The 27,473-nt window shown below is 34.6% G+C and overlaps 1 long non-coding RNA gene across 10 annotated transcripts; it reads right to left on the bottom strand.

Annotated features, from left to right (window-relative positions):
• Nucleotides 1–776: 776 nt before the first annotated feature.
• On the bottom strand, nt 777–26,998 carry LOC148905321 (uncharacterized). Of its 10 annotated transcripts, none has more exons than XR_016121671.1 (9): nt 23,659–25,537; nt 23,396–23,469; nt 22,230–22,330; nt 21,877–22,015; nt 6,381–6,427; nt 2,803–2,823; nt 1,929–2,401; nt 1,352–1,612; nt 777–903 (listed from the first exon to the last, which is right to left on the bottom strand). It is a non-coding gene; the product is annotated as an uncharacterized LOC148905321 (long non-coding RNA). The 10 variants fall into 10 exon arrangements; XR_016121670.1 differs by having other exon boundaries at nt 6,381–6,406; nt 23,659–25,535; XR_016121672.1 differs by lacking the exon at nt 6,381–6,427 and adding an exon at nt 26,793–26,998 and having other exon boundaries at nt 1,929–2,823; nt 23,659–24,690.
• Between the last annotated feature and the right edge of the window lie 475 nt (nt 26,999–27,473).

Raw genomic sequence — 27,473 nt, 5'->3', positions numbered from 1 at the left:
TGTTACCTAAAAAAGTTGGGCATTGGGCTCGCTGTGCTACCTAAAAAAATTTGGGTTTTGGGCTTCCTGTTGCTACCTAAAAAAAATTATGGTTTTGGGCTTCCTGTTGCTACCTAAAAAAAATTATTGTTTTGGGCTTCCTGTTGCTATCTAAAAAAATTAGGTTTGGGCTTCCTGTGCTACCTAAAAAAAATTGGGTTTTGGGCTTCCTGTTGCTACTTATAAAAATTTGGTTTTGGGCTTCCTGTGCTGCCTGAAAAAAATTGGGTTTTGGGCTTCCTGTTGCTACCTATAAACATTTGGTTTTGGGCTTCCTGTGCTAACTAAAAAAATTGGAGTTTTGGGCTTTCTGTGCTACCTAAAAAAAATTTGGGTTTTGGGCTTCCTGTGCTACCTTAAAAAAATTGGGTTTTGGGCTTCCTGTGCTACCTAAAAAAAATTGGGTTTTGGGCTTCCTGTGCTACCTAAAAAATTTGGATTTTGGGCTTCCTGTGCTACCTAAAAAAAATTAGGTTTTGGGCTTCCTGTGCTAACTAAAAAAATTGGGTTTTGGGCTTCCTGTGCTACGTAAAAAGAATTTGGGTTTTGGGCTTCCTGTGCTAGCCTAAAAAATTTGGGTTTTGGGCTTCATGTTCTGTCTGAAAAAATTTGGGTTTTGGTCTTCCTGTGCTGCCTGAAAAAAATTGGGTTTTGGGCTTCCTGTGCTACCTAAAAAAAATTTGGGTTTTGGGCTTCCTGTGTTACCTGGAAAATCTCTTGGGTTTCCTGTGTTACTTTGAAAATCTCTTGGTTGTGAAATCCTTTTTCGGAGGATGTCCGAGTCTTGTCCGAGTATAAGAGAGGAAGAATAACTTTGGCTTTTCGGGTACCCTGTGTTTAACCGACTGCTTGCTTTTGGGTACCCTGTGTTTACGAAAGGAGACAAAATTAATATGACAAAAGCAAAATATTATATTGGGGAAACTAAAGTAGACTGGGAAAGCTAAAGTTTACGTTTTGGAATGAAAAGTTTTAAGCCTGGATCTTAATATGGAATTGATATGTAGCACTCTGACAGTACAATGAATAAAATAGAGGTAAGTCGAATGTAAATACCAATAGTATGGAATAAAAGTAACCTAGCTCTTGTGATCTTGCATTTATTTGTAATATTTGGGTTTAGACTGAGTTTTCTTTCGGTTAGAATGGGAGATTTTTGTTGTTGACTCATATGGATCAATGTTTCTCGACTACGATTCAAGCTATACATTATATATGAAGGAACCGACGAAATTTTACAAATGTTATGGAACACATATTGATATTCGGGCTCAAAACTGCCTTATAAATTTTGGCTCTTCAAATGTCTTACCTGTTGCAAAGTCTCCACACTTAACATGATAGGGACTGTATAGAACTATAACTTCTCTTGCACGTGCACCATGGTTGGTGACATGTCATTTACATGTATGATCACTAGGCCTCTGGAGATAATATGACAGGGAAGACTGTGGAAAACTTGTGGATTCTCACGTATAACAAGGTCAAGTCAAATGACTCTTCTAATTTGGCATTGGAAGGACTTGAAGCTACATGATTTGCTCCCACCTTGTTCTATTATGGCAGCTACTACCTGAGATTGGATCAAGTGAGGTTATTGAATGAAGATAAAACAGGGATAAATAGAGTTTTGCTTTGCATAGGATGCTTTGGAATTTAAAAGGGCTGTATTCATTAATGAACAAGGATTTGATCGTTGTGTATGAGAATATATATGAAATATATATTTGTACTGCAGTCGTAATGTGTCAAATTGAGCTGATCCTCATTTGATTATTGTTGGTCATTTGGTGTGGACTGAAATATTTTTTGGTATTATAAACAGAATTTTAAATGCCCAATTATTTGAAGAGTTACTTGTACCTGAGATTGGGAATGAGTTAACTTACTTTGTGTGCAACACCTGTATACATTTTTATTTAGCATGGGAGTTTTGAGATTTCTGAGTACTTTGTATCTTGGAATTTTCATGGCCAGCTTGAAGGTTTGTTTGATTGAAGTGTGGTACATGTGTGGTAGAATAGGAGCTCATTGAAGGCCGTGGAACTTATTCCACTCTGAAGATTCAAAATATTGAGGAACATGAATGCTAACTTCTTCAATTTGGTCATTAATAGATTGGTTGTTATTGTCTTTTTTTCTACTGTTAGCCTTGGGTACCTGTTGGAAAAACAAGGGACTCAACAAAGGACTGCATGTGCCAGTTCACTTACTTTCTTCGTCAGTAGCTTGGTACAGATTGGGCAGTATTGGTTTACTTGTTATAAACAGGATATCCATGGAAACTTAATAAGGCAGTGTTATTGCATCTTCATTATTATCCGGTTAGCTCAGTGGTAAGAGCGTCAGTCCGTAGTTCGAGCTGGACCAATAGAACTCAGGATTATTATTATTATTACTTATTATTATCTGGACTAGAGTGCAAACCATATATCTGTGAAATAATAACTAGCCATGCATGTACGTTTAAAAGCTGTATTATTTTAGTTATCAACTATTAATAGTTTTAAACTAGCTAAGAAGGTAGAGATAAATTATTAGCTTTCGTTCCCAATGTTCTGCTCCACTAATATCCACTATTTTATAAAATAATAGCAGCAAAATATCTGAAATTAGACAAGACATTTTTGGTTTTGTTTCACAGATTTATGGTATGCACTCTATGACCAAATCCACATTCTGGAAAGTCACATAATTTCTGTTGATTGGGAAGGTTCTTGGGAAAATCAAGGTAAAATTTTAATTTTCCTCTGGTTTTCCTACCTTATTCATTTCCTGTTGAAGCTGTGATGAAAAGAAATTACTATATGTTACAGCACAAGCACATGAATACATTGGTATATATATGTTGTAAAGATATTATGAACCCTTATGCAACTTCCTTGAGATTGGCCTTAAAGTGTATATCAAGGATAAAATTATATTCTCAAAATCACATATATATGTGAACAGTGCAGTATTTTGGTATGGGGTCTTCTCTTTGCAAAGATATAAAGATTTGAAATATCAATATGCAAATGATATGACGTAAACTCCAGAATGTGTTACATTTTTGGAGTGCGATTTAGTGTTCTGAAGTGAAATAGCCCAAAGGTGTACAAAGCCATATATTTCAGTTATAAGGATAATTTGCAAATGGAAAAAAACGCAGTACTTTTCACAATAGCATTTTTGTATAATAAATATATTAGTCTTGAATTTATGTCATCTCACTTGCATATTGATATTTCAAGTGTTCAGATCTCCGAAAAGAAAATTTCACATACAAAAATACTGCAATCATAGCACTACACTATTCACATAGTGATTTTGAACAAAAAAATCTTGATATAATTTAACTTAATTAATAATATTTTATTGGGGACACTGTCATTACATAGCATATTATTTATGGGCAGGGTGGGGGTGGGGGGGGGGGGGGGGGGCTATAAAATTGCTTTCACCTGACCCCTTTTAATTTATTGTGAAATTTTCACTATGATATATTTAGCTATCATTGCCATTTATGAATAACAAATGTTTTTGATAAAAGGATGGTATCTAGAAGAGAATTATTAGTTATGTTTATAATTGTCACTAGCTAATCAGGGGACTCAGAAAAAATTCTGAGTCAATTGAACAGGAATCAAACCTGTGACCTTCCGGATACCGTCCAGGTGAGTCTGTAATCAAGACAAACTAGTAGGATTTCCATCCATTTTAGAATGGCACAAAGGTATGATAATTGCATGATAGAGGTCAATAACGAGCAGCATTTTATTAATAATATTGTCAACAAAGATCATAAAGTCTTCATTACCAGAAAAGCAGGAACAGGGAAAAGCTTTTTCAAATAAAAAATACCAAGGGTCCCTCAAAGTCAGATAATTTGTCTCACTGCAATGGCCCTTGAGTGCTACTCAAGTTATCTGAAATGGACTGAAATCCTGCTGGTTTCTCTTCTTCCCTCCCCCAGGTTGGTTGTAGCAAATGACTGCGTTCAACCCTGTCGCTTGCTTTTGGAATCTTTAAAATGTTAATTTAAAATTTGTAATCATGTCCCCTTGCAGTGCGTACAGCAAAAGTTGAAAAGAAGCTTAAAGGAAAGACAATTTATTCAAGAATCAACCATCCATTTTAGATCGGTTTAGTAATTTGTATAATATTGAGCTCCAAGTGAGGGTCTATGCGAATTTTGGTGGCCGGAGTTGCACGCCTTTCCATTTATTATCAGGGGCGGATCCAGGATTTTGTTCAGTGAGGGGAGGGGAGCTGCACACAAATGCATCCCTTAGAATCAAAGGGAAAAACAGTATCTAGTTATCTTTGAAGTAGGCACACAAAGTCGAACCAGGGAGGGATGCGCACCCCCTGCACCCCTCCCCTGGATCCGCCACTGATTATGCAATCAAAAACAATTTCTGACTCAAATCAATATAGAAAGGAAAACTATTTTGTATAGCAAAGATTACACAATAAGGACAAGTTTAGTGTGTGCTAACTGTTGATTCAAAAGGGGTTGTTCCCACTTGATATGCATAGCCTCTTTGATTTTTAACTGCTAATCAGTTTGCACAGTCAATAATTGCAAAGCTACATTCTGAGTAAGCATTTTGACAGTCTGCCGAGGCTTTAAAATGTGTGAGGACATGAGAATTTTTGTCCCCTGAGAGATGTCTTTTGATGTGTGTTTTTAGGGTGTCGACGAGTTTCACCAATTATAACAAACATTACAGTTTGCACATGTAAATTTAAAAATAACATGCGAGCGCATATCATTGGGGATTACATCCTTAACGTTAAATAAACTGCCTATTTTGCAAGTGGTGGCAAAATACAAGCTTGATATCAATGTTGGTACAATATTGTCTCACTAATCTGCTGGTCTTCTTTTGTGTAATGTTAGAAAACTCACCAATAAAAGGGAGTTTGTAATACCTTTAAATTAGATGTAATTCAAAATCTTATTTAAGTAATACTTGATGGTTTTGTCAATAAGACCTTGCGGATAGAAATTTTTTTATGTCAACATGAAAGCCTGGCCAAGAGTTATTGATCTTTTAAATGCGATTGATCAAAGTGCACAATAAACCAACTTTGTATGATAGTGGTGAAAAACTAATATAGTTGGTAAGACCTATGAATGTTTTCTTTCCATAAATAGATGTTTAAGTACAGTCACTAGAGTATCTATACGTATATCAAGAAAGGGCAAAACATTATGATCTTGTTTCTCCATAGTAAATTTGATGTTGTTGCATGCTTAGAAGTAATGTAGTCAAAAAACTTTAAAGCATCCATTTTGTTTTTGAATAAGCAAAAAGTGTCATTAACATATCTACGGTAAAACATTAAAGAGGATTCCTTATAGTTATTGAGCCAAATTTCTTTATGGTGTCCCATGAATAAATTGGCCAATAACGGGGCAAGGGGAGAACCCATGGCCACTCCATCAACCTGCTCGTAATATAAACCCCGGGGGGTGGGGACTCCGGGAAAAAAGTACCAGGGATGCTTGACTGAAAATTTCCAAAAACACCCCTAAAAGATACCGGAAGTCTTTAAAAAAGGGCGTGGCTGAATGATTTTTAACCCCTAAGAGATACCACAACAAATAATAATAAATTTCATACAGTATAAAAGGCACCTAGGAAAAGCCATATTGATGCACGCTTCTCCCCTTTTCCAACACCCTAAGAGATACCAGAAAAATGCTGATTTTCAAAAATTCGCATTTAACACCCTAAAAGCTACCAAATCGTGGATTTTTAAGAGATAGGATGAGCATCCCCGGTACTTTTTCCCAGAGTCCCACCCCCCCCTGGCATAAACCATGAAAAAGGAAATGAGTACCCCTTGTTGCTAAGGTAAATAATTGAGTTCTTTAATGTAGCGAACTTCAAGATCAATGCTTTCTTTCACAGGAATATTAGTAAATAAGCTTTCTATGTCAAAAGATACCATGAAATGATTGTTGGTGTATAATGAATTGATTTCTTTGACAAAGTTAAAGCTATCAAAAATCAAAGAGGCTATGCATATCAAATGGGAACAACCCCTTTTGAATCAACAGTTAACACACTAAACTCACCCTTAATTATTGTGTAATCTTTGCTACTCATAATAGTGTTCTTTTCTATACTAGGCACCAAATTCTCATGTGCTCTCATTAGCTAAATATATAATCTAGGTTATATTATTACATCATTAACATCCACTGAATGATAGTGGCATGTACGCTGAAACATGTTTGGATTAAAGAAACTTGTTTGTTTCTTAAAATTGTTTCTTCACTGCTCATTAACAAATCATAAAAATGAAGTTACCAATCATCTACTATAAGTTAAAAACGCAAACATTACCTTAGGTGTTCCTCTTTCAATAAGCACTAAAAAAGGCAATTTTCTATCTTTAAAATAAGAAGATATAACTAGCTAAAAACTAGTATGAGCTGTGTTGGTGTTTCTAATGAAACAGTAATGATAAAAAGGTAAATTATACACCCTGAAAAGATGAAAAAACTTACCGACGCTAGTCGGAGTGAAAGACAAAGGACTAGCGTCCGAAACTTCTGTAAGTTTTTTCATCTTTTCACGGTGTATAATTTACCTTTTTACCATTACTGTATCTTTAAAATAATATATTTTTAAGAGGTTGTTGCAGACATTAATGAAAAAACAACCAAATGTTTGAGTAATCTTTTTATAAGCAAATATATTTTCTAACATCGTTAGGGACTAACATTGCCTACCTATGTAAAAAAATTTTATTTGATTAATTATTATTTGGGATTGTGTGTGTGTAAAAAGCTGAAGACGATGCTCTCCACCTACAACAAGTTCTCTGCTGTCTGGACATTTGGAGTACTTGTAACAATCTTAAATTTAATGTATCCAAAATGTAAAGTGCTTTAACTATAAACTTGGCTCCACCAACCTGCATAAAGTAAAGGACGAGAAAGATCTTGGTATAACCGTCACTTAATATACACTCACTTGGAATTCACATATACACTGCATGGTGGCTAAAGCTAACAAGCTCTTGGGTCTGTTGAAAAGGATTTGCTCCTTTTTACCTGATGTTAATGTTCGTCATACACTCTAATTATCCCTAGTTAAATCACAACTTTGTTATGCCAGTGTTGTTTGTTCTCCTCACCACATTTCTCTCAAGGCAAAAATCGAACCTGTGCATGCATCCTCGAGCTACTAGATGGATTTTAAAGGAAATGATAAGTGATTCAACATACAAGGAACGTTTAATAGCTCTTAAGCTCGTACCATTATGTCATGACCGTGAAATTAAGGACCTAATCTTTTTTTAATAATTCTTCGTATGGTTGTTCCTGTATTAATTTCAATGCTTATAGCTTTTGTTGACTTTATACCACACGGATGCTCTAGAAACTCCAATAACCCTAGTCTCATGCTGAAAATACAAACTTGTAAAACTTTTTCTTTTCCAGCCTCCTACCTTAATCGTATTATTAAACTTTGGAATCTTATATGTAGTGATCCTTCATCTAGTTTAACCAAATTAATGTTTCCTCATTTAAGAACTTCGTATCCAATATCTATATTTTTTTCTTGTCAAAAACATTTTTGACATTCCAGTGTACCTGGTCAGCTATTAGAGAATGTTCCTGTCATAGAACTTAAGTAGAATGAAACAATTACTTTGTAGTTTCCTTAATATATTTCTTTTAATTTTGAGGGGAGCTGCCTCGCATGGGTACTCCATGCACATCCTGTTTGCCTCTCCCCTTTGGTTTTCTACAGCCTTATTCTTTTCTTCCATTTTTGTAATTATTTTCTCTTGTTGATTGTAGATGCCAATAAAGCTGTTAAATCAAATTAAATAAAATAAAACAAAAACAATGTGTTGCAGACATCACACTCTGGGTTGTTGCCTTGAAATTCAAGTTTAAAGTTGATCTATTGTATTAGTAAAGAATATACTTGTAGTGATATCAAGATACATCGCTAGCAAGAGAATATGAGCTAAGAGATCGGAGAAGGAATCCTACCTATATAGCCTTGTAACCATCATGTGCACAGTTTGATGCTATTTTTAGTTTGGAGATATTTTGAGCGAAGAACCTGATTGGTTGATTTCTTGAGGGTAGGCGGCTGTCATGTCTTGCAGCAAATAAAAGCCTGTGTTTTTGTCGTGGACGTAACGAAATATGGCGCTTTTCGTGTTCTAAAACTAGGCATTAAAGGGAAGCATGATTATCGCGCGGGCATGGTAACGAGTTCAAGATAGCATCAACGATTCTAAAAATAGCATCAAAGTGTGCACATGAAGGGGCATGGGGATTCCTTCTCTTAGTTCATTTTCTCTTGTCACTAGTTTTAGATTACAGCAAGTTTCTTATTGATTATTATTATCATGGATTTAGTTGTCACTAGTGCAACCACAGGAAGCCCAACCAATAAATTTGTAAGTGACTATAAATGAACTTTTTATAAAATATATATACCTTTTGAAAACATTTTTGGGAAGTTAACTCTGAGATACATGTTCTCTCTTTTGCAACAAAAAATCTTATCTTAAAAAGGCCTGCCTTTTTTGTGGGTTTTTTACTTGTCCAGACAAAATACATTACTTAATGTACTGGGCTGTACTTACTGCATGTACAGGCCCTTAGCAGGGCTAAAATTATTGGGGGGAAGGGGGGGACTCGTATCAGTGTCTATTAATTACTCACAAATACCAACGGTAAAGTAAAGAATGCACAACTTCAACAACACAAACACTTTGAAACTTGACGGACCTTGACTTAAACACGTGCATATTCTTCACAAAATTAGACTAAGCCTGAGTAAATGAGTCCGTAATCAAGAAACACAGCCGTAATTTGGAACCCGAAAAGGCTCTATTATTAGTCTGAGTTCATTTCGATGCTTTAAAGTGTTTTGATATGTCTTTCTTGCTGAACTTGCCAAACGACCTCTTTCTGTTTTCTTTAACAGACAAAAACGTGTTTGCTATCTAAAGACTAAGGGCATCCGTTTAGAATTTGATACCCACGAATTGAGTGTTTTCTGTTTCCTTTTTGCAGTAGTTTTTCTATCGACATCTTACTCAACAAAAAACTTGCGACTGAAATATCCCTGCTATGTGAATATCATTTACAAATGCCAACTATGTGAACTTTTTTTTTGGAAAAATGAGTCGCCTCTATCAATTTAAAGATAATAGTGTTTGAAATTTAGCTGCACATTTACTTTAAAAAAATGTTACGAAAGCATTGGGGGGCCCCCCCCCCCCCCCCCCCCACCCCGCCTGATGTACTGTGCTGTACTTGTTATTGGTCTCTTATTATTTTGTTAGTTACATATTTATGTAAATTAAAGGGGGACTAGCATGAAAATCTTTGGGAATTTAATTCGGCTGAAACTTAAATGGAATAATTTAATAATAACTAGGTAAAAAATTTTCTTAATATTCCAATGGGAAATATTATATTTTTACAAATTTTTATAGATGTCTGTGACATGATACACTCAACACTAAACATCACTCCATACATTTCGTCGTAAATAACTTCATGTTTTACTTTAATTCTATTTAAGCCCTTTAAGGTCCTCTTATTAGCTCTCCCATATATGGACTATACGGTATAAACAGGGTATGCAATTTTACTCAAATTCCAAGTTCTTCCTGAGTTTCCTGTCATATTCAGGCTTTCTACTTTCGTATTGACCAAAACTGGTTATTATGGTCATCACAAAAAACAATACGCAAGCTGACATGATAATTGAAACAGGAACACAGTGCAATTAATTATATCTTTTATCATAAACAGGGTCTATAATTTTGAGTTTTTTTGTCATAAACAGGGTACCCCTTTCAGAATCCCAGTGGAACCCCCTACCCTAATCCTGGCGGAGTACCCCCCCCCCCCCCCCCCGGGCCTCTTAGGGACTTCATGTCCATAACTTGTGGTTAGAATCATTTTATCGCCGTTTCTTTTCTTCAATACTGAGTATAAAATGAGAAGATATTTTGGTTACAAAAAAAAACAACAGAGAAATGTATGGAGTAAAGTTTAGTGTGGAGTGTATGACATCACAGATTTTCACATAAGACTATGGTATAACTTTTAAGCAGTTCCATGAATATTGTGCAAAAAAAGATCAATTGCTTGACAATTTGTTTACTAAGAAATTGATAAAAATTGGATTTGAAAGAGCCCATTGAGAGATAAGACCTTATTAGGCACCTAGAGTATTAAAATAGCTTTAGCTTTATAAGTCTGCTATGATGAAAATTGGATTTGTAAGAATCCAATAAAGTCGACCTTAGGCACCTATGCATTATTGCTAGAACACTGAAATAGCTTTAGCTTTAATTTTTTGAGATATAACCTTAATGTCCTCAACACATATTTGGCAGTTAAAAAGTCTGCTATGATGAAAATTGGATTTTAAAGAGTCCTATTGAGAGATAAGACCTTAGGCACCTATGCATTATTGCTAGAGTATGCTTCCCCCTGGATTAGGGGTGGTCAATATTCAGGGTTCCTGCATTTCATTACCAAAATATTTGAGGAAAAATGAGGGATTTGAATTGTTTTTAATGTGGAATTGGCCATTACAGTTCGTTTGGGGAGTTTCTCTACATTTAAACCTAACTATAAAACTCGAATAAAAACAAACTTGGAATACATATTATGCAAATTGAAAATTTACCGTTTATTAAATTAATATCTAGTTGTGTAATTATAGTTTTGAAATCTTTCTTCAATCGCTAAACATTGTCATCATGAAAGTCTTTTGTAGTTTTCAAACTAAAGAATCATTTTATTATGTACTAAATAATTTAGAAATACTTTTCTGCTGTGAAGTAAAAAGCCAATAGTAACTTTGCTACAAACCCAATATTCTTCCTGGAACTATAAAGCTTAAAAATGTAGAGTTTTTCTCTGTGTTTTTCACAGCATAGCAGGGAAATAGAAGCAGCATGCTTTTGCTTGACATGCAAAAATAATTTGTTTTGAAAAAATAGGAACACAATCTCTTTGTACCTAATGATCAAAAAATAGGGAGCATAAAGTTAAAAATGTACATATATTTTATAGCCAACTATTAGAGTCATGGTAGTAGGGGTTTATCTTAGTGGTAATATTTCAGTAAAGAAACAAAACAAGTGACGATTTAAAATGGAAATTTATCAAAATCTTTTGAAAAGACTTTTTTTCCCTCGTGTTAGTAAAATCATGACGTCATCACTTTTTAAAGACTTTTAGCTAAACATTAAAGGTAGTACCGGACAGAAAGAATTCATACATGAACTTGTTTTAAATAGTCCTTTAAAGATGTTCAAAAAAGCAAAAAAAGGGTCACCATGAAGGAAAGGGTTATATTCACATGATTCAGATTTTTTTGTTCCAAATATACCTACTGAAGGTTTTGTATGAAAAGTGAAGGATTCCAACAATCAAGAAGCCTAGTCGAGTAATCTAAACGACGGGTCTTAATTTATCATCTAGAATTTCAAGTTATAAAATTTATTTGAGGAGTTGCAAATAAGCTTGAAACTGAATTCTAGAGGCAAAATTATTGTATGCAATTTTGTACCTCAAAATATGTCCCTGGTTATAACATATGTCTAGAATTTGGAATTAAAAAGAGTCAAATAAAAATTTTTGTTTATCAATCATTTTATTAAGAGAAAGACGTTCGAATGAGCCGAATGAGTCAATGAGTCATGAGTCATGATTTTCAAATTGGAAAATTAATAATATTTTACATTCTAGTTGTTGGAATAGCACCAAACGATCTGGGATAGATTATTGCTACCGTTTGTTATAGAAGGATTCGGTGGCCACTATCTATACAATGTCTATAGCAGGGCTAAAATGCACAGATAGACTGGAGCAAACAAACAAAAATTGGCGAGTATTCGTGCAGCTTTGCAGTGAGATGTTCTAATAAAAACAGGTCTTATCTCAAAACCTATTGAGTTTGGTAAGTCTGTTAGTAGTAGAGATATCGTAGTTCAATTTTCGGTGCATTAAATATCAATTATTGGTTCAAATTTGAACAACATTAGAGTCGAGTTGAAGTACAAGTCCAGTGAATGGTTCGAAAATTCGAAAGTTCGAAAAGGCTAAGTTGGTTGGTGTTTTAAAACAATTACCATGGGAAAAATGGATTTCAGCTCTAGGGTAAGTTTCACAATACATGCAGCAAATCAGCAGAGAAACTAATATTGAATTTTTGGGTGTTGCTAAATTGCGAGTCTGCGAGCCCGAGTCTTTGATATGCGAGCCGCGAGCCTTTTTTAGCGCCAATACATATTTTCGCACCAAAACATGAATATTATAGTCTAGAATTCAAGATTGAGGATGCCTGTGAAAAGGTGAGTAAAGTAAACTCTCATTTAGTTAGAAATCTGCTTAAAAATATTGGATTTTTTATCTTAAAAATCCTTTAAATGACCAAATTATAATAATGTCTCATAACTGAGGAATTGCTTTAGAATTTCAGAGTTTATGCTCTCAGAGCTGGATATTTTATGCCCAATCGATGCTAACACTGAGCAACAGAGAACTCGAACTGGAGTATTGAATGACAAGACTTAACAAAAGAATTTGGTATAAAAACTTCCTACTTATTCCTGGTTCTTCAAAGTCATCAATTTGCTGTTTAAGATATTTGTTGTTTTGAAAAAGGTTTGATAAGTCTTGTTATAATTATGTCATTATGACCTAATCCAGCAAGTAAGATACATTTTAATTTGTTGAATACATTGGATGCTCAATCAATAAAGTACTATCCTTTTGAAGGTATACCACTGACCTAGCCTTCCAATTTCACTGGTGGAATTTATTTTAGAGGTTTAAACCAGATAAATATGAATGTGTAACAACGTTATTCACTAAACAGGACGTAAAACGGTCTTGATCATTTTTAAGTTTGCAGTAACTTAAACCGCGTCATAGTTAGGAGTTAACTTATCTGCCGGGTTCGTGCATCCACCAGGTAGGTGAATATGAACCAGATAGTAATCTCCTACAAAAAAAAGGTTCAAAATTACAAAAGTTGTATGCTTAAACTGAAGGCTCGCAAAATAGGCTCGTGGCTCGCACACAGAGGCTCGGACTCGCAGACTCGCACTTTGGTTAACCTCGAAATTTTTCACTGGATTACTTTCACCTGATGTTTTTGGTTTACTGTGTTAGTGTTCAGTTGGCTAGACAATAAAGCTAGACACATGAAATACTGGCTATAACTTCAATACCGGTACCATTTTTGATAATGTTCACGAGAGATATGCATATTATAATTTATTTTAATCGACTCATGAATCACAGACTCACTACTCATGACTCATTGACTCACCGGACTCATAAAACAGACGACCTCATTCTCATAAAGTCATATATTTGTCAACAAAACCGACCAGCAGGTCAGGCAATAAAAATCTTGGCTTGTTTAGAAATACGTCAATTTTACCTCAAGATTTGCATGAAATTACGAAATATTTTTTCAGGTTAAAGGTAGGTAGTCAAAGTAAGATATTGTTTAAGAAATTAGCAAAGGTTCGGAAGTACCTTAAGCTTTATTATTTCTTTTAAATGCATGGCAACCCCTACTTTTCAAACCAAAATTTAACAACCCTTTGATACATTAAAACAATTTACACGGTTATTTTAAGAAAATAATTGATTCTCAGTTATTAGACATACTTCTGCTTATGAATTAAGGCAAATTCAGGCTTTTTTATGCCTACAGCAAGGTCAGTTATAATACTTTATACGTTCTACCCATCATGCATGAGGCCACTCTAAATTGTTTTTTTTTTCAGGAATAATAATAATTACAGACAAAATAAACCATTCCATAATCAATGTATAATTGATCATGAGCTTGATGGTTTCTCATTCGAAGAAAAAAAAAAACAGTTAAAACTTGCAATTATAGCGATTGTTGAATTTATACTGGAATATGTGTCACAATTACAATTACAGTTACAATAAAGGACTATGCAATCTTTGGGGGAAATGACATATTTCTCCTTCTATTTCAAGGGAATCACCTTAGAATTGCGGTCTTGAGGTCCCCATCCATGAGGCCCCCAGTGTATACCATGACATTGAGACTAGTAAGGATGCCATAATAAATATATGATCTTGTCATGACTTTACATACCTTACTAGAAAAACCTGGCAAAGATAATAGAAACTTGGATGCTTGGCGACCTATCAGCCTTATCAATGTGGACGTTAAAATGTGTAGTAGAGTGCTAAGTAATACAATGGCTAAAGTTTTGCCTTCTCTAGTCAGCTGTGACAAAGCTGTTTTTGTTAAAGGAAGGAATATCAATGAACCCATTAAGATAATTTGAGATATTATGGATTATATAAAACACAAAGACAAATATTTGCTGCTTTTTGCAGTGGACTTTGAAAAGGCATTTGACTCAATCAATTGAACATAATTTTATCTTTGCAGCAGTCCTACATAAATTTGGCTTTGATGAAAATTTTATCAAATGGGTGAGAATTCTTTTGCATGACAATCAAAGCTGTATCATTACAATGGTAAAGCAAGAGATTTTTTAAAGGTCCATATATAGAGGAACAAAACAAAGGAGACCCTATATCTATCTCCCCTTATCTTTTTATAACCATAGAAATCATGGCGATCATGATTCAGAGTTGTAATGACAAAAAATTAAAGGTGTGAATATGGAAGGAAAGGCAAAAAAGTCAGTTCTTTTTGCAGATGATACCACTTTTCTTTAATTCGTTCAACAAAGTTTTGGAAATATTAGAATAATTTTATGACTATTCATCATTGAAAATAAATGCAAAGAAGTCAAGCTGGATGGATGGGTAGAGGAAACGGTTACCAGTCGTTTCGCACAATTGCCTTTTCTATGACCTTAACTATGACCTGTTCGCACAATTCCAAAAGTTGTTTAGCACAACTTTTATATGACTATATATATGAAATCGAGATTACTTCTCTAATCTTTAGAAGTATGTTTCTTTGAAAAACAACTTTTATATTTGATAAAATTAATAATAACATGCGTTGTAAGTGCTTGTTTCGATAGCGTTAGAACGACCTCACTTTGTGCGTTTCCCGGTTAAAAGATCGCTCCCTCTTCTTATGTGAACATTCAAATTCTACTTCTTAAGCACTACACTTTATTTTTTGACTTTATTATTCGCACTAAAAAAGTAAGACGAAATGATCTATTGCCTTTCTCTGGAATAAATTTGAGGTCATCATCTGAATGTAAACGCCAAAAACTTAACGATTGAGTGGAACAATCGAGCTCAGGTTACGGTGTTTCATAGGCCGGGGTCTTTTCGCTACCAATAAGTTTTTAGTCTCAGTAGAGTAGTTCGTTGAAAACATTACAATATCCTTCTTCTTCATCGAAAAATCGAATGTCTAGGACATATTTATCGCTTCTGACTTGCCAAGGCTCGAGCGAGAAAAACCAAAATACCTTTACGCTTTATTAAGCGACGCCCATGTTGTCTTGTTTTCGTGTAATCAACAAGCTTCCTAGTCGTTTATAGTCGCTTTCTTTCCTAGTCGCTTTCTTTACCTAGAATCCATTAGACTTTATTCTTTTCAAGGAAAAGATATGGTGCTTTGAGATAAGAGATGTCGTGTGTTGCTGAATCCGACATCTACAAAAAGAATATTTTTTGGCGTTTACATTCAGATGATGAAATAAAAATTTATTCCAAATAAAGGACCAAAATACCTTTACGCTTTATCAAACAAGCGACGCCCATGTTGTCTTGTTTTCGTGTAATCAACAAGCGTCCTAGTCGTTTATAGTCGCTTTCTTTCCTAAATGCAATAGATCATTTCGTCTTAGTTTTTTAGTGCAAATGATAAAGTCTAAAGGATTTCAAGAAAAGAAAGCGTCAGTAAACGACTAGGAAGCTTGTTGATTACACGAATATGGCGTCGCTTGTCGATCGATGTTTCGCGTATAAAGTTTTTTTCCTTCGAACTTTGGCAAGTAAACAATGATAAAAGAATGATAAAGCTACCCAAAACACACATTGCATAGATTAGAGTATGGGGAAATAAAGTCATCCGAGTCATAAATTGGTAGAAACGGACTCGATATGGTAAAGTGAACGCTGTGCTTGGTCGCGTTTAGACCTCCACTTTCACTGATCGTATCGTGAAATGATCGCTCCAAATATGCTTCAAAATCATATACAAATGTCTTTCAAGAGACTATGTTTTTTTTAACAAGTCTCATCGAAGTTTGGTTTTGGTAATTTCCAATGGTAGCGAAAGGACTTCATGATGGTAGCGAAAGGACTTCATAATGGTAGCGAAAGGACTTCATAATGGTAGCGAAAGGACTTCATGATGGTAGCGGACTCTGTTTGGTAGCGAACCGACGGTAGCGAAAGTACGCGGTAGCTAGTTAGTTGTCGATTTCATTGTTGACTAGTCGTAAAACTCTTATTTTTACACTTGTAACAGTTCGTTAGCCTGACTCTCTTTCATCTTGAGATTCTCATTAACACTTTGGAGAAAATAGATATATGCTCAAGCTTTCGACAAGCAAATAAATAAACAAAAACTTTAATGGCGATTAAGTTGGCAAGTCAAGGAAAGATTACACTTTGGCACACTGGAAGCAATGGCGCTGTTCGTTTCGTGCAATTTTCGATCAACTCGGATGCTAATAAAGTCTTGAAACAGAATTATTGGGGATGAAAACCCATCTACCGGGACAGACTTCACGACTTCTTAGTGACCATATACTGTATTTTAAAGTTGTGCTAAACGACTATTGGAATTGAGCGAACAGGTCATAGCTGTGCGAACGAGTTGGTGCGAAAAAGCAACTGTGCGAAACGACTGGTTACCGAGGAAACCGAGGACCCCCATGGGATTTTAATAAAAATTTTCAATGGATTAATTTTCATGAAGAACGTATCAAAATACTGGGCATATATTTTTGTATAATGATGAGTATAGTATGATCAGAATTTCAAACCGATAATTAATTCACTAACTTTCAGACAATCCCAGAAGTATTCTGTTGTTATAGATCCAATGCACCTAACACTTTACAGTAAAACCCAAGTATTGAAGTCACGCTCGCTCTGCAAAAATTGCTCTGTGCTTCATGTTTTAGAAGATTTTGTTAAAATAATAGAGAATACAACACAAAATTTCATCTGGAATGGAAAAAAACAAAAATCAAACATATAGCACCTTAGTCGGTGATTATAAAAGTTAGGAGGATTAAAGTTTCCAGATTTCCAGTCCTGTATAAAAACAAAGCGAATCAAATGGGCAATTAAATTGTTCGAATCCATCAACATATCTAAAAATATAGGAGGATTTCACCAAATAAAGAATAATTTTGATAGGAAAAGGATCCAAAAGAATGTTTCAGCTTTCTACAAGAGCGTATTAATAACGTGGTCAGAGATATCAGAAAATAATAGTGATGTACCAAATGCGATATTCAATGAATATAATATATGGAATAACAGAAATATATACAAATAGGGGGAAACTCCATTTTTTATGAAGATTTCTCTGCCTCGAATATCAACAATATCTCTGATTTATGTGAATCAGGATGCTTAGCGGCCAACCTGATTATTGCAATCAGAAAGTTCAAAGTTTGTCTTTGCGGAAGTTCAACAACAACAGCGACAACCATTGGACTTGCGGGTGGGGGGGGGGGGGGGGGGAGGTATTGGTGGAATAGAGCGCAGATAATGTTACCGGAAGTAAGAGCATTTTCAAGTGGTCACCCCTCCCCTACACGTGGTGTTTTGTCATATGTCAGCAAGATTGTGATTTCTGATTCGTGATTCAGAAAACAGAAATGCGATTTCTGATTCGGGAAACGGAAATCCAAAATCTTGCATTCTCTAGTTCAAATCTGTATTTTCGCCCATGCAATATACCTAGGCAGTGCCGAAAAGTCAGTTTTCTGATTTCTGAAACAGGAATCTAAAATAACTCTTGTACAATTCCTGATTTCTGATTCCAATAATCAGGTTGGCCGTAAAGCATCCTGATTATGTGATGGCAATGGTGTCAAAGTAAATTGTAAAAGTAAATGTAAAAGTAAATGCAAAAAAAAGGGATTTCAGGATAAGGATTTCATGGGTTAATCGGTCTGGAATAAATACGCAAAATTCCAGCTTTATGGAAAAAACCAAAATATGAAAGGAAAAATGAGTAGTCTCAAAAAAAACAAAGACAGCTTAAGGTACCAGGGGACCTTCATGACCGTTGTTCACGTCATAGCGCACTAACTATTCAACTGATATGGCTACAAAAGTATATATTTCCTAAATGCTGAATAAACCCTGATTTTAACTATGAGAATTATTTTTTGAATAATCTCATCAGTTTTTTAAGAGTGAGAGTTTTATAATTTTCAATAGTTTTAAATTTTTTTTAAATATTTCCAGTGCATAAATAATTCTGAATGGCAGGGAGCAGCATAGCATTAAAAGTACAGTCATATATATATTTGTTTTCATTCAATTCATATCCAATCATAGATAATTATATCTCTATTTTTGCTTCATGTTTTTTTTTTTGCTATTACTGTGTTCTTTAGTTTGTTGCTTTATTGTTGTAAATGTTGTAAATAGAAATAGAATGTAAAAAGGAGCCATGTAAACCTAATTGTGTTACAAACAAAAAGTTGTGGTGAATAGAATTGAAAAGGATCTATGTAAATAAGTTGTGTGATTAATAATTTTGAAGAAAAAACTAAATGAAATAAATAAATGAATAAATAAATATATAAAGTAAATGAATAAGTAAATAAATAAGTAAGTAAATACATAAATAAATACATAAATAATAAATGAATAAATGATCTTGAGTTATTTCTTTATATAATTTATCCATTTGTGCAGGGAGTTGTCCGACCTCGACCTAGCTCCCAGGTTTGCATTGATAACAATAGGCTGTTTGATAACTTCAATTGGTAATGCGAAACACAAACCGCGTCTCAAAAACAACATTAGCAGATGAATTTCAGAGCTCATAATAATTTGTGTAAATAACAAAAGAGTTTGAAACGCAAAGGTGCACATCTCAAAAACAATCCTTCTTGAAGAAAAAGGTTTCAATATTCTTGGTGAAATGATGTTCTAGAACACCAAATGCACCGAAAGGATGTTCTTTAAGTATGAAGGTTTTTTATGTTACAATTGTACTTAATGTGCTGATAAAGACATTCTGAATGTTGATCTCAGGCCATGTTGAGAGTGCTTCATGACACCAGCGTGAATAAAATAAAAGTTTTAATTTAATCTCCATGAACATTTCTTAGAAATGTGGTTGAATTCCTTATCATTTGATTTTATGGTTGATTTAGAAGAATTATGGTTGATTATTAGAAGAATTGTGGTTGATTACTAAGCATCTGAATGATGTTCTTTAACTCCTATACATCTATATCGTGTTCTGGAACTACATAATTATCAGTGACAAAATTCAAGAAGGACATCGCTTAACTACAGTGTTTGCTAGCTTGTAGATACCGTTTTTAACACCGTAGTAATGATCGTGAAACAACTCCAAAAGTGATCGATTTACACAGGTTCGTAGCACTATAATAATCGTTAAACTTCTAAAAAACTCTTCTTATGAGCCTTTATATAGACTAGGAGAGTGACATGGTTTATACTGGGGACGTCATGGTAGTACAGACTAGGGGCATTATTGTATACGCTGGGGGCCTTATGGATGCATGGGGGCATCATGACCAGTTATCTCACCTCGAGTATGAAGATTTATGCTTTCAATATGTTAATGACTGTGATGTCACAGGAGGCATTTGAGTGTATTTGTTGTGCCTAGTTATGTGATAAACCTTTATGCAAGCCAATGAGTAAAATATTGATGCTATAGTCTGCATCGCAATGCATTTTAGAATTAAATTCCAGAAATTTGGAAAGAAAGTGTTGAGCCACTTGGTCCTACTTACAAAATAAATTATCATCCTCACAGCATTCTCTCCATTAACCAGATATTCGGGAAAAATCTATTTACAAGCTCACAGGATAATTCTGCCAAAATTTCTCAAACATAATGTACAAACTTTTGAATTTAATGTGCTCTCAGGATTCCCCTCCAGCACTCCATATATATATGGATAAAATGGTTCAGAATTAACAGCTTTCAAAATACCTCCAAATCAAGCTGCCGATGCTTCATAGAAGAAACATTTCCCTGCTGGAATATCACACCACTGGTGAACTCTGTACCTCATTTGCATAAAACCATGACATTGTCAATCCAAACTCCAAATATGGTTTTTCTAGGGCTTGCAGAACGTTTAGATCCAGAAAAACACTAATTTATAAAACCTCAAAAAATGCCCAAGTGTCAAAGGGTTAAATAATGAAGCCTTCCCTTATGTTACATCACAGTCATTAACACATTGGAAACATAATTAAACCTTCATAACTTAATTCAGACACATCATGATCACTCAAATTAAGGATACGCCGACGCGAACGAAAATATGTGTGACAACAAGAGTGTTACATGTGAAACTCTTTAATGAAACCGGCAAACTAGAGTCACTCTATCCGATTTGTGTATTTGATTAAAATATTTGCTTGTTTGCCCAAATCTTGAGCACAAAAACACAGCTACTTTCTCCAGTAATGTCTATGTTAAACTCATGGCAAATACATTAAGGGAAACACATGGCGAATGAGTTAAAACGTTGTGACAAATGTTTGTTGTTCGGTTGCAAAGGACGCTAAGAAGTGGAGTTTCTTTCAACTGAACCATTTGTAGAAGTTTTTACAAATGGACTAAATAGTTTCAGAAGTCAACAGTTTTTATTTTGATTTAGATGTTGATTAACTTAAAAAAAAACTTTAATATTCAAGTATGTGAAACACATAAATGAGCTTAATCAATCAGAACTGAATGGCGTTTTGAATTCAATATTTCAATCCAAAACGATTTGCTCGATTACAAAAACAGTCACACGAGCATTTCACACGCTAAACTTAGCCAATGATATTTCAACTTCATGTTTATATACACAGTTATTAGATACCATAAACAAGAATTTAAAACAATTTTCTATTATTCAAGACAGGTTAAAGGCGTTTGTTTGAAAAAGTCCGTGACACCTATGTGTCATCATGCCCAGCCAAATTCATAGTACAACGCGCATAGTTTCAATTTCTTTTTTGATCATAGTCTTTTATTCGGTGCTCAAGACAACTTTTTAAACTATACTCTTTCACATTAACTATGTACACAGCATATAGGACGTGTTATATGCTTTAGTCATATAGGTGGATCGAAAGTGTATATCGGTGGTTCGAAAAGACCTGGACCTGGTTCAAAAAGACCTGGATCGAAAAGACTTTGGTTCGAAAAGACCAGTTACTGTTCATTGTGATCATTGGCTTATAGTCTTTGGCTTTCCAGCGAGGTTTACTTGCTGTCATATTATAGCCATAATAATTTATTATAGTTCATAATGTGAAGGCACAAAACACTTTCCAGCCTCTATAAGAAATATGTTACCATTCGACTTCTTACTTCATGTAGAATGAGTACTAAAGGTATTGTGAGTCTGAGGGGTGAAGGGCACTTTATAATTAAGAGAATGTCAAAGAAAAATTAAAACAAATAATAATCAAAAAAAATATGATCATTATTTATACTAAATAGTCACTATATTTTTTGCAAAAAAACATATTTTACGACCATCACTCTCCGTAAGCCTAGGGACTCTTCTGTGACCAGTAAATGAATATAGAAATTCCTCAATCACATTATTTTCTTTTTTAAATTTGTCTGATGGGTCTTTTAACTATAAAAATGTGATTTCTTTTTTTACCTGAATTCTCTGGCAATATTTCTTTCATGACGTATACCATATTATGTAGATGTCCATTTTTCAAACTCATTTCTTGATCATGATTGATAGGTCCTCTACCTTTTTTCTTTGAAATGCCTCCAGTATTTGTTGCTGGACACTGTGGATTGCAATTAAGCGAGAGGTTTCAATTAAATTTTGTTTGTGGTATAGGTACATGTAGTAGATAGTCTGACTCAGTTATTATACATCTTATGAGAGTCATCAAGTACAGCATCACGAAGTAGCGCATGTGCCTTAAATGAATCATTGAGTTAGAATTATTAACTCTAAATGACAGAAGGGAAGCTTAAAAGGTAATAATGTTTGGTTACCTGCCAGCATGCTGCAACCAAGTACTGGTCCACTATGTACTGTTGAAGTGGACAACTTCCTGACTAGAACCATATATAACAATCATATTCATAAGACTTTTCTGTAAAAGGAGATAGAAAACCACTGAAACAGTACTAAGAGAATATGTTAGCAGCAATACTACTGAATTATTATGCTGATTGATGCAGGAGCTGGTCAGAAGAGAATCCAGGATTATCCCAAAATGTATTTTCAATTTCAATTTCAAAAAATAATTGTATTTTCACAATTGAAAAAGTCAATGTACTTTAAGTAGAGTGCATGTCATACCTTTAAATGCTATCCATTTTCTAAATTCTTCAATAAATTTAGAGATACTTATCAAAAATACTGGAGTTCATTGGAGTACTTTCAGATTCAGTACACATCCTACAACTGGCTACTTTCATTTGCCAAATCGAGTCAAACATGTGTTCATCAAATACTGAAGCAACATCACTAGAAAAAGATGCACATAATTCAGTTGAAACCTAAGAAAACAATAATAAACACTCAAAGGCACTCATGGGATAGGCCTGGATTCTCCTCTGAAAGTGCACAGACTAACACCTGATACAATACTTTCAGTATTAATTCACATAGCTATATAGTATGTACATATGTATTTTGAAAATTTAGTTATATATATTATTGGGTACTCAACAGATGTGATTTTAATGAATTTTGAAAACTTTAAATGAATTGATATTTTTAATAATTAAAGGAATTTCTCCCCATAATTTCGGCAACGTATCTGTAAACTGACCATAATAGCATATCGGTGGTGTGTAATAATTGCTTTTTGAAGCATGTCTAGTATTGTAGGAATGCACAGCGAGATTGGTTTTAGAACTGGCCAGAAGACCTTTGGGATGTATTTCTAATTTATTATGAATGATTTGATATACAAAACAACCCATTTTGAATTTCAGCAGATTATTGAAATTCAAAATACTTTTGCACAACAATATTTACTTGCAAAAAAATAAAGCTCTTATACGATATACATTTATTATGCATCAGAGTAGTATTGACTTTAGTTAGATGAGATTCAGGGGTGGATCCAGGGTTTGGACATGAGTAGTTTACTCTGACAGACCAAGCAATTTATACCCAACCCACCATACCCCTATTAGTTATAAACTACCTAAAAGGATACATCTAGCATAGCATGCTGTCTGCAGTCAAGATCCTTGCACAGATTTATCTCAGTTGAAGAATCTAGCACATCAAAGGACATCATGTGAAAAAATGACATCAAAAGTATTAGTATGTAAAAGTACAATGCAAAATATATGCTATTAAAGGAAAAGTGGCATGGCAGCAAATTGAATACTTTATGAAAAATAGAGAACATACAGTCACAATATCATACATGTACTAGCAAATTATACAAAATGAATACATTACCTTATTTAGATTGAGGTGTTCCACTAGATGAGTTCATTGCTGAGTTCAGTTGAGAATATGTAAAGGCCATTCAAGCTTAATTAAAACCCAGTGAATAATATTATAGATTTCAGAAAAGAATAAGTTTTTTAAAATATTCCACCTTGTTCCTGTACTGTTCCCCATCAGTTTAAGGATTAAAAATCAGATAATTATTAATCCAGATGGAACATAACTCACAAGTACTCTAAGAACACTGGTGGTCAAAAAAATATTATATAAAATATCACTGTAAGATATCTCCATTCTCATTCGTCTAGGATTTAAAGTAGCAAATAAATCTATTATTTCCTCAAGATCTAAGTCCACGTCTCTGTGGGAATGCATCAGTGCCAGTTTATTCATTCTGTCTTGGGCCATAGTATTTCTTAAGTAGTTCTTAAGATTACGGAGGGTTGAAATGGACCTGAAAGTTTCCTGATAGACTAGCATTTGTTGGGTCATCATCGCGTTGACCCCGGAGAGCTATGTTGTTTCGCCCTACAGAAAATTATCGTTTCAAACAAAGACTTAAGGACCGTCCTATTTCTATCGATTTGCTGTTGAACAATATTATTCAACTGCTGATCTACTGGGACCGCTTGCTGCCTCATTGTTTTCAAAAAGTTATCCATGGCAATTACAGCAAAATTGTGCATCTCACATTTACCGCTGGCGTGTTTTGTAAGTCTCGAAGCCGCTGTAGTCCAACATGTGAGTGGGTACTTCAACAACTTGTCTAATTTATGAGCATTTCTACCAGATTCTACTCCAAACAAAACACAGGGAAAACAAAATGCTCCATCGAGATATTTAGAGTATGCAAGGCAGGGATATCTTCTAAGCCATTCAAAGACAAACTTACGAGGCTTTCTATTTTCTATTGACACTGGGAAATCAAAAATCTCACCTGGTTTCCACACATTCTCAATGAACCCCAGCTTATCTTGTGGTGATGAAGAGCCAATTTCTTTAAAGTACAAGCCAATGTCGAAAGGAGAACAGTCCTCTCTCCTGCAAATCGGGTAGCCACGCATTGTAGAATATTAAATCCTTCGTTCAAACTACACTGAGCAAGTCTATGACTCTAATCATAAGAACGAAAGAGACCCAACGGGGGTAGGCCTAGCTTTTTATAGTTTTGCTGGTAGTTTATGAGGTAGTTTGCAAAGTAGATAGCCAATCAGAAAAGGGCTTGAGTGGTTTCCAAAACAATCAATGTGTTTCCAGCCAATCAGAGAAGTCTTTGAGTAGTTTACGATCATCACACCGGCCTAGCTCTACAACTACGCACGCTCACTCCCTGAGGTTCTATTTGACAAAGGCTGTTTTCCGATCGTTTTCCGATAGCATTCCGATGCGTACCGACGGAGATATCCGAAACCCGAATTTTTTTGCGGGAATCGGTAAGAAATCGGCAGAAATGACGAGTTACTCATTTTTGTTTGACTTTTCTTTTTAAAGAAAAATAATTAACTGAATAATTAAAATAATTAACTGAAAAACAAACAAGTGAGTTGTTTCTAGTAGTTCCTAGAATAATGTAATACACATATTTTGTCATTATTTAGAAAGAAGTGTGTAGCTTTGAAAAAAATTGAGTAGTTTACGGAAATCACGTAAACTACCCTGGATCCACCCCTGAGATTTATATCAAGTGTCAGCTCTCTAATTCCATAAGCATACAATTTTTGTACCAAAATGCCATGATTTACTGTATCAAAGGCTTTTGTAAAAGTCTAGAAATATACCACAAGTGATTTTTTTGTCGTCAACAGCTAGCTTTGCTTCATCATATGTGTATCAAGGCTTTCTAATATATATAGCATGTTCTGTAGAATGCTTTTTCCTGAATCCAAACTGATAATCAAAAAGTAAATTATTGTTTTTGTCAAGATGACTGATAATTTGTTCAAATATTACTCTTTCAAGTATCTTAGTAAATGATGATAATGTAGCTATTGATCTATATTGATAATGGTGTAGATTTGATAAAGTGGGTAGTATTTTCATCATTACATTGTGGAATAGATTTTTCCAATTCAGGTCCAATATTGATTAAAAAAATGTATTAAATTCCTCTGCAATATCCTTCTCAACAGTCACAGTTTGCTCATTATGCATGAGCTTGGAAGGCCGAATTTGACCTTTTGTTTTTCTGTTAACTAGTCTACAATAATTGAATGTTTGCTCTTTAAGGTATGAAGGCTAACATACTACCATTATGTTACGGACTGTGACGTCATCCCAGGCTTCATTAATTATACAAATTTTGACCAGTTGGGAAATGAAGTAGCAATTAGAATTCAAGGGAAATATCTGCACTACAGAGTAACCTAAGCGTTTAAAGTATCACTTTAAAAAAAAAAAAAAAAAAATCAAAAACATCAAAGAAATGCAGAAAACAAATCCATGGCCACGCTCTTTGAATTAAAAGCATGTGAGTACGAGTTAGTAATAAGGATTTATGAAACTTTCAATCCATGCACACAATGTGTACAATGTGAATTCATTATATAACAGGTTGATCATTTCCCTAAATTTTGTGTCAATCATTCCCTTGCAATCACCTTTTTTTGCCCTCTAGGAGTTGCTGCCGGGCAAACATCGAAACTTGTTCATGTTCACATGATACTCACTTGCCCAATCAGAGTATGAGAAAAATGAAACAGTTTGTATATAACAATGTTTGTGGGCTCGCACTCTAACGATTAGCTCACAGCCAATATGTGGTAATAAGGATACGCTACACAATAAAAATAATAATAAAAGCATTGGTGTCTTTGAGTAAAGATTATAAAATCAAATACGACGGGGATATTTCTATGAATTTTCATACGTCCCTTTAATAATTAAAAGATAAAGTCGTGATCTAGAAGAATCGCTCGTGAAACTTTTGACTGCATTTAATTCTTGAACGTCATTTTCGAAGTACGTATGCGGCTGAAGACAACTTTAAACTTTTTAAATACAAATTAAAAGCCTTATATCTGGCAAATTGGTTTTACAAGTTAAAGAATTTGGTGAGTATTAGGCTATAAATTGCGTCTTTTGGGTTTAACTTAAGCTTATCACAAACCTTTCTTTTGGTTAGTATTAACTCATATAAGACTTACACGTGGGAGTGTTTTTCTTTAATTTCTTCTCCGAGTACGCCATTTCGTTCCAGGTACGTATTCCCCAATCTCCATCCTCAGAAAGTCAATTGGTTGAAATAATATTTGTAGAATAGTTACCAAGGCTCGAGAAATATGCATCCCAGAGAAAAAGGTGATTGCGAACACCTCCTTTACTTACTCGATTTGCTTTCAAGGATATCTGTATACCTGTACGTGACTTTTATTACCTATTGACCAGACTTCGCACGGTTGGTTGCTAGGGAAATGTTCTGCTCATGCGCAGGCGGACGGAGATATTCAATCAGGCAAATACAAAAGAGGGTTGGTACTTCATGTATGACCACACGAAATGGCACTATCTAGGGGTTGTGTGTTATGGTAGTGTTGCAACGTTCGGTGTCAGCTTTAGTTATCCGTTTAGATGCAGCACATGTAGTTGGTGTAATACCCGTAATACCCGTAGTACCTGTAGTACCTGTAGTACCTGTAGTAGGTGTAGTACCTGTAGTATCTGTAGTATCTGTAGTAGGTGTAGTATCCGTAGTACCCATAGTATCCGTAGTAGGTGTAGTACCTGTAGTACCTGTAGTAGGTGTAGTATCCGTAGTACCTGTAATATCTGTAGTACCCGTAGTATCCGTAGTAGGTGTAGTACCTGTAGTACCTGTAGTACCTGTA

Source organism: Actinia tenebrosa, unplaced genomic scaffold (assembly GCF_029948245.1).
Source record: "Actinia tenebrosa isolate PJP-AT-01 unplaced genomic scaffold, QUT_ActTen_1.0 PGA_scaffold7__59_contigs__length_16204524, whole genome shotgun sequence".
NCBI classification, from domain to species: domain Eukaryota; kingdom Metazoa; phylum Cnidaria; class Anthozoa; order Actiniaria; family Actiniidae; genus Actinia; species Actinia tenebrosa.
This window is presented reverse-complemented; position numbering and strand designations above follow the sequence as displayed.